Here is a 13,507-nt window from a genome sequence, read left to right as displayed (position 1 = left end):
CTTTTTATAATCTCTAATATATTAAATGAATAAAGGTGAAGTCTCACAATGGAAAATATGCATGTCTACATATGCATATGCATGTACATTATAATATATATATATACAAATCTAAATTTATATTATGAAATCAGTATACCTTTCATTGCAATCTTTGCAAACTCTGTTTGTTCTTATATTTAATTATTTAAATTTTTGGTTGCCTTTCCCACCATATCTGACAGAAGAATAATCAAATTTTCTGCAATAATTGCATTTTTATCTTTTCAACTAGGGAAGTTTATTATTTGAAAACATAAAGATTATATCATTTAGTATCTATAGAATTAATAATTTTATTGTTGATTGCCTACAAGGTCTTTTAGTCTAACTTGGTTTCTTATTTATATCTCTTAAAATATGAATGCAAATCCCACTTCATTTTTCCTTTTTTTCAAAATCATTTGTTTAGATTTTATTCTGGTTCTCAATTTTAATGTGTACATGGGGCTCTTTGTGTTTCTTGTATGTAGCAAATTATTGGCTTTTGTCTTCTAATCTATTCTACCAGTCATTCCTTTAAAAAATTATTTGTTTATCTATTCATATTAGGCATGCAAGCTGTTCTTTTTTGTTTTCATCACATCATTATCATTGTCATCATATTTCCTTATGAATCATATTGGGAGAGAAAAATCAGAACAAAAGGGGAAAACCATGATAGAAAAATAAAAGAAAAAAAAGTGAACATAGCATGTGTTGATTTTCATTCAGTCTCCACAGTTTTCTCTCTGGATGCAGATGACATTTTCCATCCAAAATTTATTAAGACTGCCTTAGATCACTGAACCACTGAGAAAACTGAAGTCTATCATAGTCGATCATCCCACAATCTTGCTGTTACTGTGTACAATGTATTCCTAGTTTTGCTTGTTTTACTCAGCATCAGTTCATATAACTCTTTCTAGGCCTTTCAAAAATGATCATAATTTTTTATAGAACAATAATATTCCATTACTTTCATATAACATAACATATTCAGCCATTCCCCAATTGATGGACAGTTACTCATTTTCCAATTCCTGGCCACTCCAAAAAGAGCTGTTATAAACATTTTTGCATATATGGGTCCATATCCTCCTTTATATGCCTCATAAAAGATTTCAAAAATCAAATAAGAGAGGTAAAAGGAAAAATGAGAAAAGAAATGAGAGGTATGTAAGAGAGAGTCAACGAGCTTGGAAAAGAAAGGGGAAAAAATGACCAAAAAAACCCCAATTCCTTAAAAAATATAATTGGCCAAATGCAAACACAATAAACTGAAGAAAATTACACTTTCATTCACAGAATTAACCAAATAGAAAAAGAGATACAAAAGCTAACTGATGAAAATCACACATGAAAATCTAGACAGGACAAATTGAAAGTAATGACCTTATGAGGCATGAAGAATCAGTTAAACAAAGTAAAAAGAATGGAAAAATGGAAGAAAATGTGAGATACCTCATTGAAAAAATAACTGAACTGGAAAATAGATCCAGAAGTGATAATTTAATAATTACTGGCCTCCCTGAAGTTCATGACCAAAAATAAAGCCTGGATAGCATTCTTCAAGAAATAGATAAGGAAACCTACTCCAGTGTTCTAGAAACAGAGTGGGGAATACTCATTTAAATAATCTATCAATCACCTTTGGAAAGAGATTTCCACAAGGTAAACCCCAAGGGATATTGTTTTTTGTTTTTTTGGTTTGTTTGTTTTATTTTTCCTGCAGAGTTCTCTTTTTCATTATTATTATTATGGATTCATGTGGCATTTTATTATTTGTTTATCCATGTTAAGCTTGTAAAGCATTTTATAAATAATAATAATAATTACAATAACATTTATTTAATATTTCCAACATGCCATGAAAAATTCTTTTTTTCCTAGTAAATTTATTTATTTTTAATACACATTGCTTTATGAACCATGTTGGAAGAGAGCAAAAGGGGGAAAAAAAGGGAGGAAAAAAGAAATGAACATAGCATGTCTTAATTTACATTCAGTCATTTTAGTTTTTTTTTTTTTTTTTTTTTGGATGCAGACAGCATTTTTGGCCCAAAGTTTATTAGCATTACTTTGAATCACTGAACTACTGAGGAAAACCAAGTCTTTCATAGCTGATCATCACACATTCTTGCTGTTATTATGTACAATGTATTCCTGGTTCTCCTTGTTTTGCTCAGCATCAGTTCATTTAAATCTTTCCAGGCCTTTCTGAATCAGCTTGTTCATCATTTTTATAGAAGATTAATATCCCTTTGCCTTCATATCCCATACCTTCTTAAGCTATTTCCCAATTGATGAGCATTTTCAAATTCTTTGCTACTCCAAAAAGAACTTCCACATGTAGGTCCTTTCCTCTACTTTAAAATTTCCTTGGGATACAGAAAGTAATGGCTGTGCTGGGTCAAAGGGTATGTACAGATTTATAGTCCTTTGGGCACCCAAGGAAAACTTGGGTTGAAAAACTCTAGAACTAAAATCTCAAGAAAAAAAACTATTGCAACCTTCCAGACAAAAACCATTCAAATATCAAGGAACAACAGCTAAGGTTACCCAGGATCAGGCAGCTACTCCAATAAAGGATCAGAGGTCTGGAATACCAATTCTGGAAGGCAAAGGATCCAGGATTTCAACCAAGAATTAATTATCCATTAAGACTCAGCATCATCTAACTGGAAATTAGTATGGCAGAAATTAGGCAAGGACCCACACTTAACACCATATACCAAGATAAGATCAAAATGGGTCCATGACCTAGGCATAAAGAACGAGTTTATAAATAAATTAGAGGAACATAGGATAGTTTATCTCTCAGACTTGTGGAGGAGAAAGAAATTTGTGACCGAAGATGAACTAGAGACTATTACAGATCACAAAATAGAAAATTTTGATTATATCAAATTAAAAAGCCTTTGTACAAACAGAACGAATGCAAACAAGATTAGTAGGGAAGCAACAAACTGGGAAAACATCTTTACAATTAAAGGTTCTGATAAAGGCCTCATTTCCAAAATATATAGAGAACTGACTCAAATTTATAAAAAAATTAAACCATTCTCCAATTGATAAATGGTCAAAAGGATATGAACAGACAATTTTCAGATGATGAAATTGAAACTATTACCACTCACATGAAAGAGTGTTCCAAATCACTATTGATCAGAGAAATGCAAATTAAGACAACTCTGAGATATCACTACACACCTGTCAGATTGGCTAAGATGACAGGAAAAAATAATGATGAATATTGGAGGGGATGTGGGAAAACGGGGACACTGATGCATTGTTGGTGGAGTTGTGAATGAATCCAACCATTCTGGAGAGCAATCTGGAATTATGCCCCAAAAGTTATCAAACTGTGCATACCCTTTGATCCAGCAGTGTTTCTATTGGGCTTATACTCCAAAGAGATACTAAAAAAGGGAAAGGGACCTGTATGTGCCAAAATGTTTGTAGCAGCCTTGTTTGTAGTGGCTAGAAACTGGAAAATGAATGGATGCCCATCAATTGGAGAATGGCTGGGTAAATTGTGGTATATGAATGTTATGGAATATTATTGTTCTATAAGGAATGACCAGAATACAGAGAGGCTTGGAGAGACCTACATGGACCGATGCTAAGTGAGATGAGCAGAACCAGGAGATCATTATACACTTTGACAACGATATTGTATGAGGATGTATTCTGATGGAAGTGGATTTGTATGACAAAGAGACCTAACTGAGTTTCAATGGATAAATGATGGACAGAAACAGCTACACCCAAAGAAGGAACACTGGGAAACGAATGTGAACTATTTGCATTTTTGATTTTCTTCCCGAGTTATTTTTACCTTCTGAATCCAATTCTCCCTGTGCAACAGGAGAACTGTTCAGTTCTGCAAATATGTATTGTATCTAGGATATACTGCAACATATTTAACATATATAGGACTGCTTGCCATCTTGGAGGGGGGTGGAGGGAGGGAGGGGAAAAATACGAAGCATAAGTGAGTGCAAGGGATAATGTTGTAAAAAAATTACCCTGGCATGGATTCTGTCAATACAAAGTTATTATTAAATAAAATTAAATTAAAATAAAAAAAAAAAGACTCAGCATCATCTTTCAGAGGGAGGCAATGGATCTTCAATGAAGTAAGAGATTTTAATTCATTTCTATTGATAAAAAGCAGAACTAAACAGACAATTAAATATACAAACATAGGACTCAAAAAAAGCCTAGAAAGGTAAATGAGGAGAAATATCTATCATTTAAAGGTTTAACAGTTTACATACCTAGATGAGAAAACAATATCTGTAGCTCTTGAGAACTATATCTATCATGGGAGAGACAGAATGAGGCATCACATAGACTGAGGGTATAGATGTGTATGGACTCTGAAGTGATGACATCAAAGAAAAAGACAGAAAAAAGGTCTGTATTGGAAAAAAAGGAAAGGAGAAATATAATGAGAAAAATTAAATAACATGAAGAGATGCAAAAGGCCTATTACAATGGAGGGAAAGAAGAAGGGTCATAAGTATTGTCTGAAGTTTGATCGCATCAATTTTGGCTGTAAGAGGGAATAACTTAATCATTCAATTGTGTATAGAAATTTATCTAATTTTATAAAGAAGTAGGAGAAATACAAAAGAAAAGAGAGGGGCAGGATAGAAGGGAAGGAAAAAAACACTAGGGAAAAAAAGAAAGAGAAGGGGGGAAGAGGTGATATAAGATAAGGTAGTGGGTGGGGTGATTAAAAAATACATTACTAAGAAATGTAGAGGGCTGGAACTATGCACTGAGATAGCACTTCAGGACTGCAAGCACTTGAGGCTAACTTCTAATTGCACGATACTCTATAGGCATATGCTTGAAAAATGCTCAATGATTGGTGTATAGAGGATTGTAGGAGGGACTGGGGGTGGAGTAAAGCTAGCCAGAGACACACTCTCAGGGGTAGACAAGGAGAAGGTGGTTGGGGAGAATCTGCTTCCATCCTGTTCAATCCTGAGTCTGGGGACCAAGAATAAAGATTGAGGACTTTTGCATATCCTGACTTCGGCTGATTCTGGGGTGTCCTGGGTGCAAGTGTGATTGTTACAAAGAAAAGGGTAGAAAGAGAGAACAAGTGTATATACAGGGAGAAAATAAAAAGGGAAATACAGAGCTGGTAATCATAACTGAATGTGAATGGGATGAGCTCTCCCATAAAATGGAAGCGAATAGCAGAGTAGATTAAAAAACAGAGCCCTACAATATGCTGTTTACAAGAAATGCATTTGACACAGAAAGACACATAAAGGCTAAAAATGAATTTATGATGTTTCAGGTAAAATTTAAAAAAAAAGCAGCTCTTAATTACTGTTTTAATTTTTTTTTCATTGGTGGCAAGTTCACTCCTTTCATTTTTGATGTTGATAATTTGGGTTTTTTTCTTCATTTTTTCCTAATCAAATTAAACCAAAATTTATTTATTTTTAATTTTTTTTTCATAAAAGCAACTCATAGTTTAAATAATTAGCTCACTCTTTTTTTTTATTTTAGTTTTGTTTATCTTTCCTTTGATTATCAGAATTTCAAATTTGGCATTTAATTGGGGGATTTCAATGTGTTCTTTTTTCTGGCTTTTTTAGTAGCATACCCAGTTCATCAATTTCTTTCTTTATTATATTCAAATAAGCATCCAGAGATATAAAATGTCTCATAAGAATTGTTTTGACTGTACACCATAAATTTTGGGATGTTGTCTCATTATTATCATTCTATTAGATGAAATTAATGATTGTTTCAATGATTTTTTTTTTGTTTCATCCACTCATTCTTTAGAATGAGATTATTTAGTTTCTAATTAATTTTTGGTCTATTTTCCTCTGGTCCTTTATTACAAGAAATTTTTATTGCACTGCAGCCTGAAATGGAATCATTTACTATTTCTGCCTTTCTGAATTTGATTGTGATGTTTTTATGTTCTAACATAGTTTTTTTTTTTTTTTTTTTTCATAGTTGCCATGTTTTGCTGAGAAAAAGATTGATATCCCTTTCTATTCTTATTCAATTGTCTCTAGAGGTCTATCAATGATGTTTTCTAAATTCCTACTTACCTCCTCAATTTTTTTCTTGTTTATTTTGTGATTAGATTTATTTAATTCTGAGAGGGGGAGGATGAAGTCCCCAATAGTATACTTTTGCTTCTATTTTTTTCTGTAACTAGTTTAACTTTTTCTCTAATAATTTGCATGCAGTACCACTTGGTATATATACATTTAATATCAATAGTACTTTATGGTCTATGGTGCTATTTAACAAGATATTGTTTATTATCTCTTTTCATTAGAACTATTTTTACTTTTGCTTTATCAAAGATCAGAATTGCTACTCCTGCTTTTTTTTTTTTTTTTTTGCTTCAGTTAAAGCAAAATACATTCTGCCCCAGCCTTTCCTTCTTACTTTGTATGTATCTTTTCATTTCAAATGTGTTTCTTGTAAACAACATATTGTAGTATTCTGATTTTTTAATCTACTCCATTATTTACTTCTCTTTTATGGGAGAGTTCATCCCATTCACATTAATAGTTATGGTTACCAGCTCTTTCCCTTCATCCTATTTTTCCCCTGTATATACTTTTGTTTTGTCTTTCCATCTTGTGCCTCCTTAGTAGTATTTTGTTTATAATCCACATAACCCTCAATCTTTCCTTCTTCTTTTGTATTGCTCCAATTTCACAGTGTTTCTGCCCCCTCTTCTATCCAGCCTCTCCCTTTTCTTTTCCCTTTCTCTCCTATTTTCTTAGAGGCTAAGAAAAATTATTGTACCCAATGAAATTCCATTGAAAATAAATGTTGATAATATAAAATATTTGAGAATTTATATGCCAAGGGAAAGTCAGGAACTATATAAGCAAAACTATAAAACACTTTCCACACAAATAAAGTCAGATCTAAGTAATTTGAAAAAAATGCCATGTGCTTGTGGATAGTCAAGCAAATATAATTAAGATGACAATACTCTCTAAACTAATCTATTTATTTTGTGATATACCAATCAAACTCCCAAGAAACTATTTTACTGACCTAGAAAAATAACACAAAATTCATCTGGAAGAGCAAAAGGTCAAGAATTTCAAAGGGAAGGTGGTGGAGAGGACACACTAGATGGCAGATAGGACATACACATTTACTTAATCTCTATTTTTTGCTCTCAGAATTTATTTCATGATAAGCCTCAGGATTAGTGCTTGACTAAAAAAAAAAAAAAAAAACACACACACACAAATAATTATCAACAGAAGACATCCTTGAAATTTGCCAGAAAAGATCTGTTTTTGCTTGAGAGTGGGGATGGTTAGACCAGGCACAGGCTGAGGGCAAGCAGTAGCAGTTAAAGCACAGCAGGCAGCTCACAATGAGCAGACCAGAGCATTGATCTCAGCCGTTTGTACAGAAAGAAGTTTACCACAGTGTGGCTATTTTGCCTTAGCAGCAAGCCAGTAGATGAGCAGAGAAATTTTATATCTCTAGAGTCCTACTTCCATAAAGTAGAGAAAGAGAAGGTTAATGAATTGGGTTTGGAACTAAAAATGCTAGAAAAGGAACAAATTAAAAACCCCCAAACACTAAATTTGAAATTCTAAAAATAAAAGAGAGATTAATAAAATTGAAAGTAAAAAACAAAAACAAAAACAAAACAAAAAACTATTGAATTAATTAATAAAACTAAATTTGTTCCTATGAAAAAAACAACAAAATAGATAAACCCTTAATAGATCTGATTAAAAAAAGGAAAGAGGAAAATCAAACTGTTAGTCTTAAAAATGAAAAGGTTGAACTTGCCACTAATGAAGAGGAAATAAGAGCAATAATCATGAATTACTTTGCCCAACTTTGTGCCAATAAATTCAATAATTTAAATGAAATGGAAGAATACCTTCAAAAATATAGCTTGCCCAGATTAACAGAGGAAGAAGTAAATTGGTTAAACAGTCCCATCTTAGAAAAAATAAATAGAACAATCAACTCCCTAAGAAAAAATCCCCAGAACCAGATGGATTTACATGTGAATTCTACCAAACATTTAAAGAACAATTAACTCCAATGTATATAAACTATGTGAAAAAGTAGGGAATGAACAAGTCCTACAAAATTCCTTTTATGACACAGACATGGTACTGATACCTAAACGAGGTAGGTTGAAAACAGAGAAAGAAAATTATAGCTGAATCTCCCTAATGAATATTGATGCTAAAATCCTAAATAAAATATTAGCAAAAAGATTACAGAAAATCATCCACAGGATAATACACTATGACCAAGTAGGATTGATATCAGGAATTCAGGGTTGGTTCAATATTAGGAAAACTATTTGCATAACTGACTATATCAATAACCAAATTAACAAAAAACATATGATCATCTCAATAGATGCAGAAAAAGCATTTAATAAAATTCAACATCCATTCCTAATAAAAACCCTTGAGAGTATAGGAATAAATTGACTTTTCCTTAAAATAGTCAGGGGTATATATTTAAAACCATCAGTAAGCATCATATGTAATGGGGATAAACTGGAACCTTTCTCAGTAAAATCAGGAGTGAAACAAGATTGCCCATTATCACCATTATTATTCAATATTGTATTAGAAACACTAGCCTCTGCAATAAGAGTTGAGAAAGAGATTAAAGGAATTAGAGTAGATAGTGAGAAAACTAAATTATCACTCTTTGCAGATGATATGATGGTATACTTATAGAACCCCAGAGATTCTACCAAAAAGCTTTTTGAAATAATTCACAACTTTAGCAAAGTTGCAGGATACAAAATAAATGCACATAAATCCTCAGCATTTTTATACATCACCAACAAAATCCAACAGCAAAAGATACAAAGAGAAATTTCATTCAAAATGTTGATAGCATAAAATATTTGGGGGTCTATCTACCAAAGGAAAGTCAGGAATTATATGAGCAAAATTACGAAACACTTCCCACACAAATAAAGTCAGATTTAAATAATTGGAACAATATTAACTCCTCTTGGATAGGCTGAGCAAATATAATAAAAATGACAATACCATCTAAACTAATCTATTTATTTCGTGCTATGCCAACCAGATTCCCAAGAAACTATTTTAATAACCTAGAAAAAATAAAAAAATTCATATGGTAGAACAAAAGGCGAGAATTTCAAGGAAATTAATGAAAATATAAATCAAATGAAGATGACCTAGCTATACCAGATCTAAAACTATATTATAAAGCAGCATTTACCAAAACCATGTGGCATTGGCTAAGAAATAGATTAGTTGATCAGTGGAATAGGTTAGGTTTACAGGACAAAATAATCAACAATTATAGCAATCTAGTGTTTGACAAACCCAACAATCCCAACTTTTGTGATAAGAATTCATTATTTGACAAAAACTGCTGGGGAAACTGGAAATTACTATGGCAGAAATTAGACATGGACCCACACCAAGATAAGATCAAAATGGATCCATGATTTAGGCATATCGAATAAGATTAGAGCAACATAGGATAGTTTACCTCTCAGACTTGTGGAGGAGGAAGGAATTTGTGACCAAAGAAGAACTAGATATCATTATTGATCACAAAATTGAAAATTTTAATTATATCAAATTAAAAAGCCTTTGTACAAAGAAAACTAATGCAAACAAGATTAGAAGGGAAGCACCAAACTGGGAAAACATTTTAATAGTTAAAAATGTTTTCCCAGTTTGGTGTTTCCCTTTAACAGTTAAAAGTTCTGATAAAGGCCTCATCTTCAAAATATATAGAGAATTGACTCTAATTTATAAGAAACCAAGACATTCTCCAATTGATAAATGGTCAAAGGATATGAACAGACAATTTTCAGATGATTATTGATCAGAGAAATGCAAATTAAGACAATGCTGAGATACCCCTACACAGATTGGCTAAGATGACAGGAAAAAATAATGATGATTGTTGGAGGGGATGTGGGAAACCTGGGACACTGATGTATGGTGGAATTGTGAATGAATCTAACCATTCTGGAGATCAATCTGGAATTATGCCCCAAAAGTTATCAAACTGTAGTGTTAGTCCTGAGCTTATAACTCAAAGAGATACTAAAGAAGGGAAAGGGACCTATATGTGCCAAAATGTTTGTGGCAGCCTTTTTTGTGGTGGCTAGAAACTGGAAAATGAATGGATGCCCATCAATTGGAGAATGGTTGGGTAAATTGTGGTATATGAATGTTATAGGATATTATTGTAATGTAAGAAATGACCGGCAGGATGAATGCAGAGAGGCTTGGAAATATTTACATGAATTAATGCTGAGTGAAATGAGCAGAACCAGGAGATCATTATACACTTCAACAACAATACTGTATGAGGATGTATTCTGATGGAAGTGGATATCTTCGACAAAGAGATGATCTAACTCAGTTCCAATTGATCAATGATGGACAGAATCAGCTACACTTATAGAAGGAACACTGGGAAATGAATGTGAACTGTTTGCATTTTTGTTTTTTTTTTTTCCAGTTTATTTTTACCTTCTGAATCCAATTCTTCTTGTGCAACAAGAGAACTGTAAAGTTCTGCACGTATATATTATATCTAGGATATACTATAACATATTTAACATGTATAAAACTGCCTGCCATCTAGGGGAGAGGGTGAAGGAAGGAAAGGTAAAAGTCAGAACGGAAGTGAGTGCAAGGGATGTTGTAAAATATTACCTATGCATATGATCTGTCAATAAAAAAGTTATATATACATATATATATATATATATATATACACATATACACATATGTGTATATATATATATCAAAGAGAAGGCCCTCATCCTTACTAAAGTAAAGATACAATATTAGATCACAGGATTACAGATTTGGAGCTGGCAGAGAACTCATATGACATCTAATCTAGCCCCTTTATTTTACATGCAAGGAAATTGAAAATAATGAAATTTACATAAGTTGCCTAAGATTATAGTAGTGGTAATGACCAGAGGTAATATTTAAGTGTAAGTGCTCTGATTCCTGATCAAATGCTTTTTATTTTTAATAATGACTTACTAAGCCAAACTATTAATATAAATATCACCAGGTTTTTCAATATTGTAAAAGGAATATTGACTAGTAACTTATTTTACAAATAACAATTGGTAAAAAAAAAAAATAGTAGGCATATTCAGAAAGATTTTTTAAATTTTGTTATTTTGTTTTTGTTTTTTTGCTAATAAATCACAGATTATATCAATGAGACACTAAGTCTGGAAGTTACCTTGATGTCATGAATGATGTAGTGAATAAAGATCCAGCTTTGGCATCAAATTAGGATGTTATTGATTTAAATCCTGTCTCTTGACTCTTAATATGTTTAGGTATTTAATTAAAATTTAAAATAAAATATTTTTATAAATAAATATTTATTTGGATATTTGGAATAATAACATTATTCTAAAAAAAAAAAAAAACCCTTTTGTCTCCCAGTGATCCAAACATATACGATGACATGCTTGCCTGAGTTCTAGACAATACATAATGCTTACAAGCCTTCCAAGTAACCAGTGAAATGAAATAAGGTTGTGTGCTTGGTTCTATGTTTTTTACCATCATGTTTTCAGTCATGTTATCAAATGACTTCAACAAGTACAAAAAGGCATTAAAGTTTTTAGGTTACTGCACTGATGGTAAAGTTTTCAACTTGAAAGAGTAAAGTGGAGGGAGTCTTGGTGCATGAATTTTTGTTTGCAGATGATTCTGTACTCAATGCAGCCTCTGAAGTTGAGAGGCAACAAAATATGGATTGATTCTTTGATGCTTGTCTCACAATTAACACTAAGAAAACACAGATACTCCATTAGGTAGTACCACATGATCCATTTGTAGAATTATCGTTTACAACAAATAGATATTTTTGAATGCTGTAGATAAGTTCAATTATATTGGCAGTATACTTTCTAGGAATGTATCCATTGAGGCTGACATATACATTGCCAGAGCCACCTCAGTGATTGGAAGTCTCTGAAGGGAAGTTTGGGAGAGGAGAGGTATTAGACTGATTATCAAACTGAAGTTAAACATAGCTGTTGTGTTGACTTCAGTGTTGGATGGCTGTGAAATCTGGAAAGTATACCGGGGCCATGCCAGGAAACTGATATGTTTCCATTTAAATTGCTTTAGGAAGGTTCTGATGATCACCTGGTAGGAAAAGATACCAGACACTGAGGTCCTTTCTTGAACTAAACTACCAAACAATTGAACTCTACTGCAGAGAATACAACTCCATTGGACTTGCTACCTTGTTTCAATGCCAAATGTAAACTTGTCAAAAAGCCTATATTACAGAGAATTCGCAATCACTCACAAGGTGGTCAGAAAAGGTAATACAAACATACTTTCAAGTTTTCTCTTAAGAACTTTAGAATTTATTGTATTACATGTGAGACACTGACATAGGACCAACTAGCATGGTATGCCCTCATCAGAGAAGATACTATGTCCTATGAGCAAAGCAAAATTGAATTAGATCAGAAGAAATTTGAGATGCATAACATTAAAGAATCAGCTCCAACTGTTTATAGGGACCTATATCAGAGTATCTTGAATTTGTATTGGTTTGATTAGCCACAATTGTATACACTAACTTGATCCTAATATAGTTATGTCATTTTGATTGTCTTCAAGAATTAAAACCAACCACCGCCAAGATTCAAACAATTCTTCAAGGTAGAAACATTTTATTCCCTGGGAATTCCCTACAATAGTGAAATCTCTAGTCTAGTTCTAAATCAACTTTAGTTTTATCCAATGGTGCATTTTCAAAGTTGTTCCTTATTTTCCCTACTCCAAAACAGCTCAATGAACTAGAATATGTAATTAACTGGAACACTCCATCCCCTAGCCATCTGCATGTGAGTTAGGAGTTTATTGCATTTCCTTCACAAAGAGCCGTCTCAGCATGGGTCTCCCCAGTATTTTCATTTTCATTGCTCTACCTATCAATCAATAATAAACACTGCCAATTAGATTGCAAAAGACTGGGTATAAGACTTGGATAGGAGGAAAATAAAACCTTGTCTCTCTAAATAGTTATGAAAAGTCATAAAGCCATTAGATTTTTCTAAAGCCTGAAACTGTTCATTTGAAGCAGTTTCATAGATATCAACATTTATTGTGGAGTTTTTTTCTTTCTTTTATACTTTCAAAATATTTGTAGCTCCTGTGCATACAGTTTTGGATATATATGAAAATATTTCTACAAACATCTAACCTTTCCCTGTATGATATAACCTTACTTTGATTTTTTTGCACATAGCATGGAAATCGAGTATGCTAAAAGGGGAATGGTTATACTTAACAAATTCTTTGATTATATAAACTACTTGTGGATAATCATTAATAATAGAATTTTATAGAAATGAATTTGGGCATTATCTAACTCAAGCTGTTCTTTTTAAATATAAGGAAACTAAGGTCCAACGACATTGCTATTATAGATCAAC

This window comes from Antechinus flavipes, chromosome 4 (genome assembly GCF_016432865.1).
Source record: "Antechinus flavipes isolate AdamAnt ecotype Samford, QLD, Australia chromosome 4, AdamAnt_v2, whole genome shotgun sequence".
NCBI lineage: Eukaryota > Metazoa > Chordata > Mammalia > Dasyuromorphia > Dasyuridae > Antechinus > Antechinus flavipes.
The sequence above is the reverse complement of the archived record's forward strand: the minus strand, read 5'-3'. Positions refer to the sequence as shown.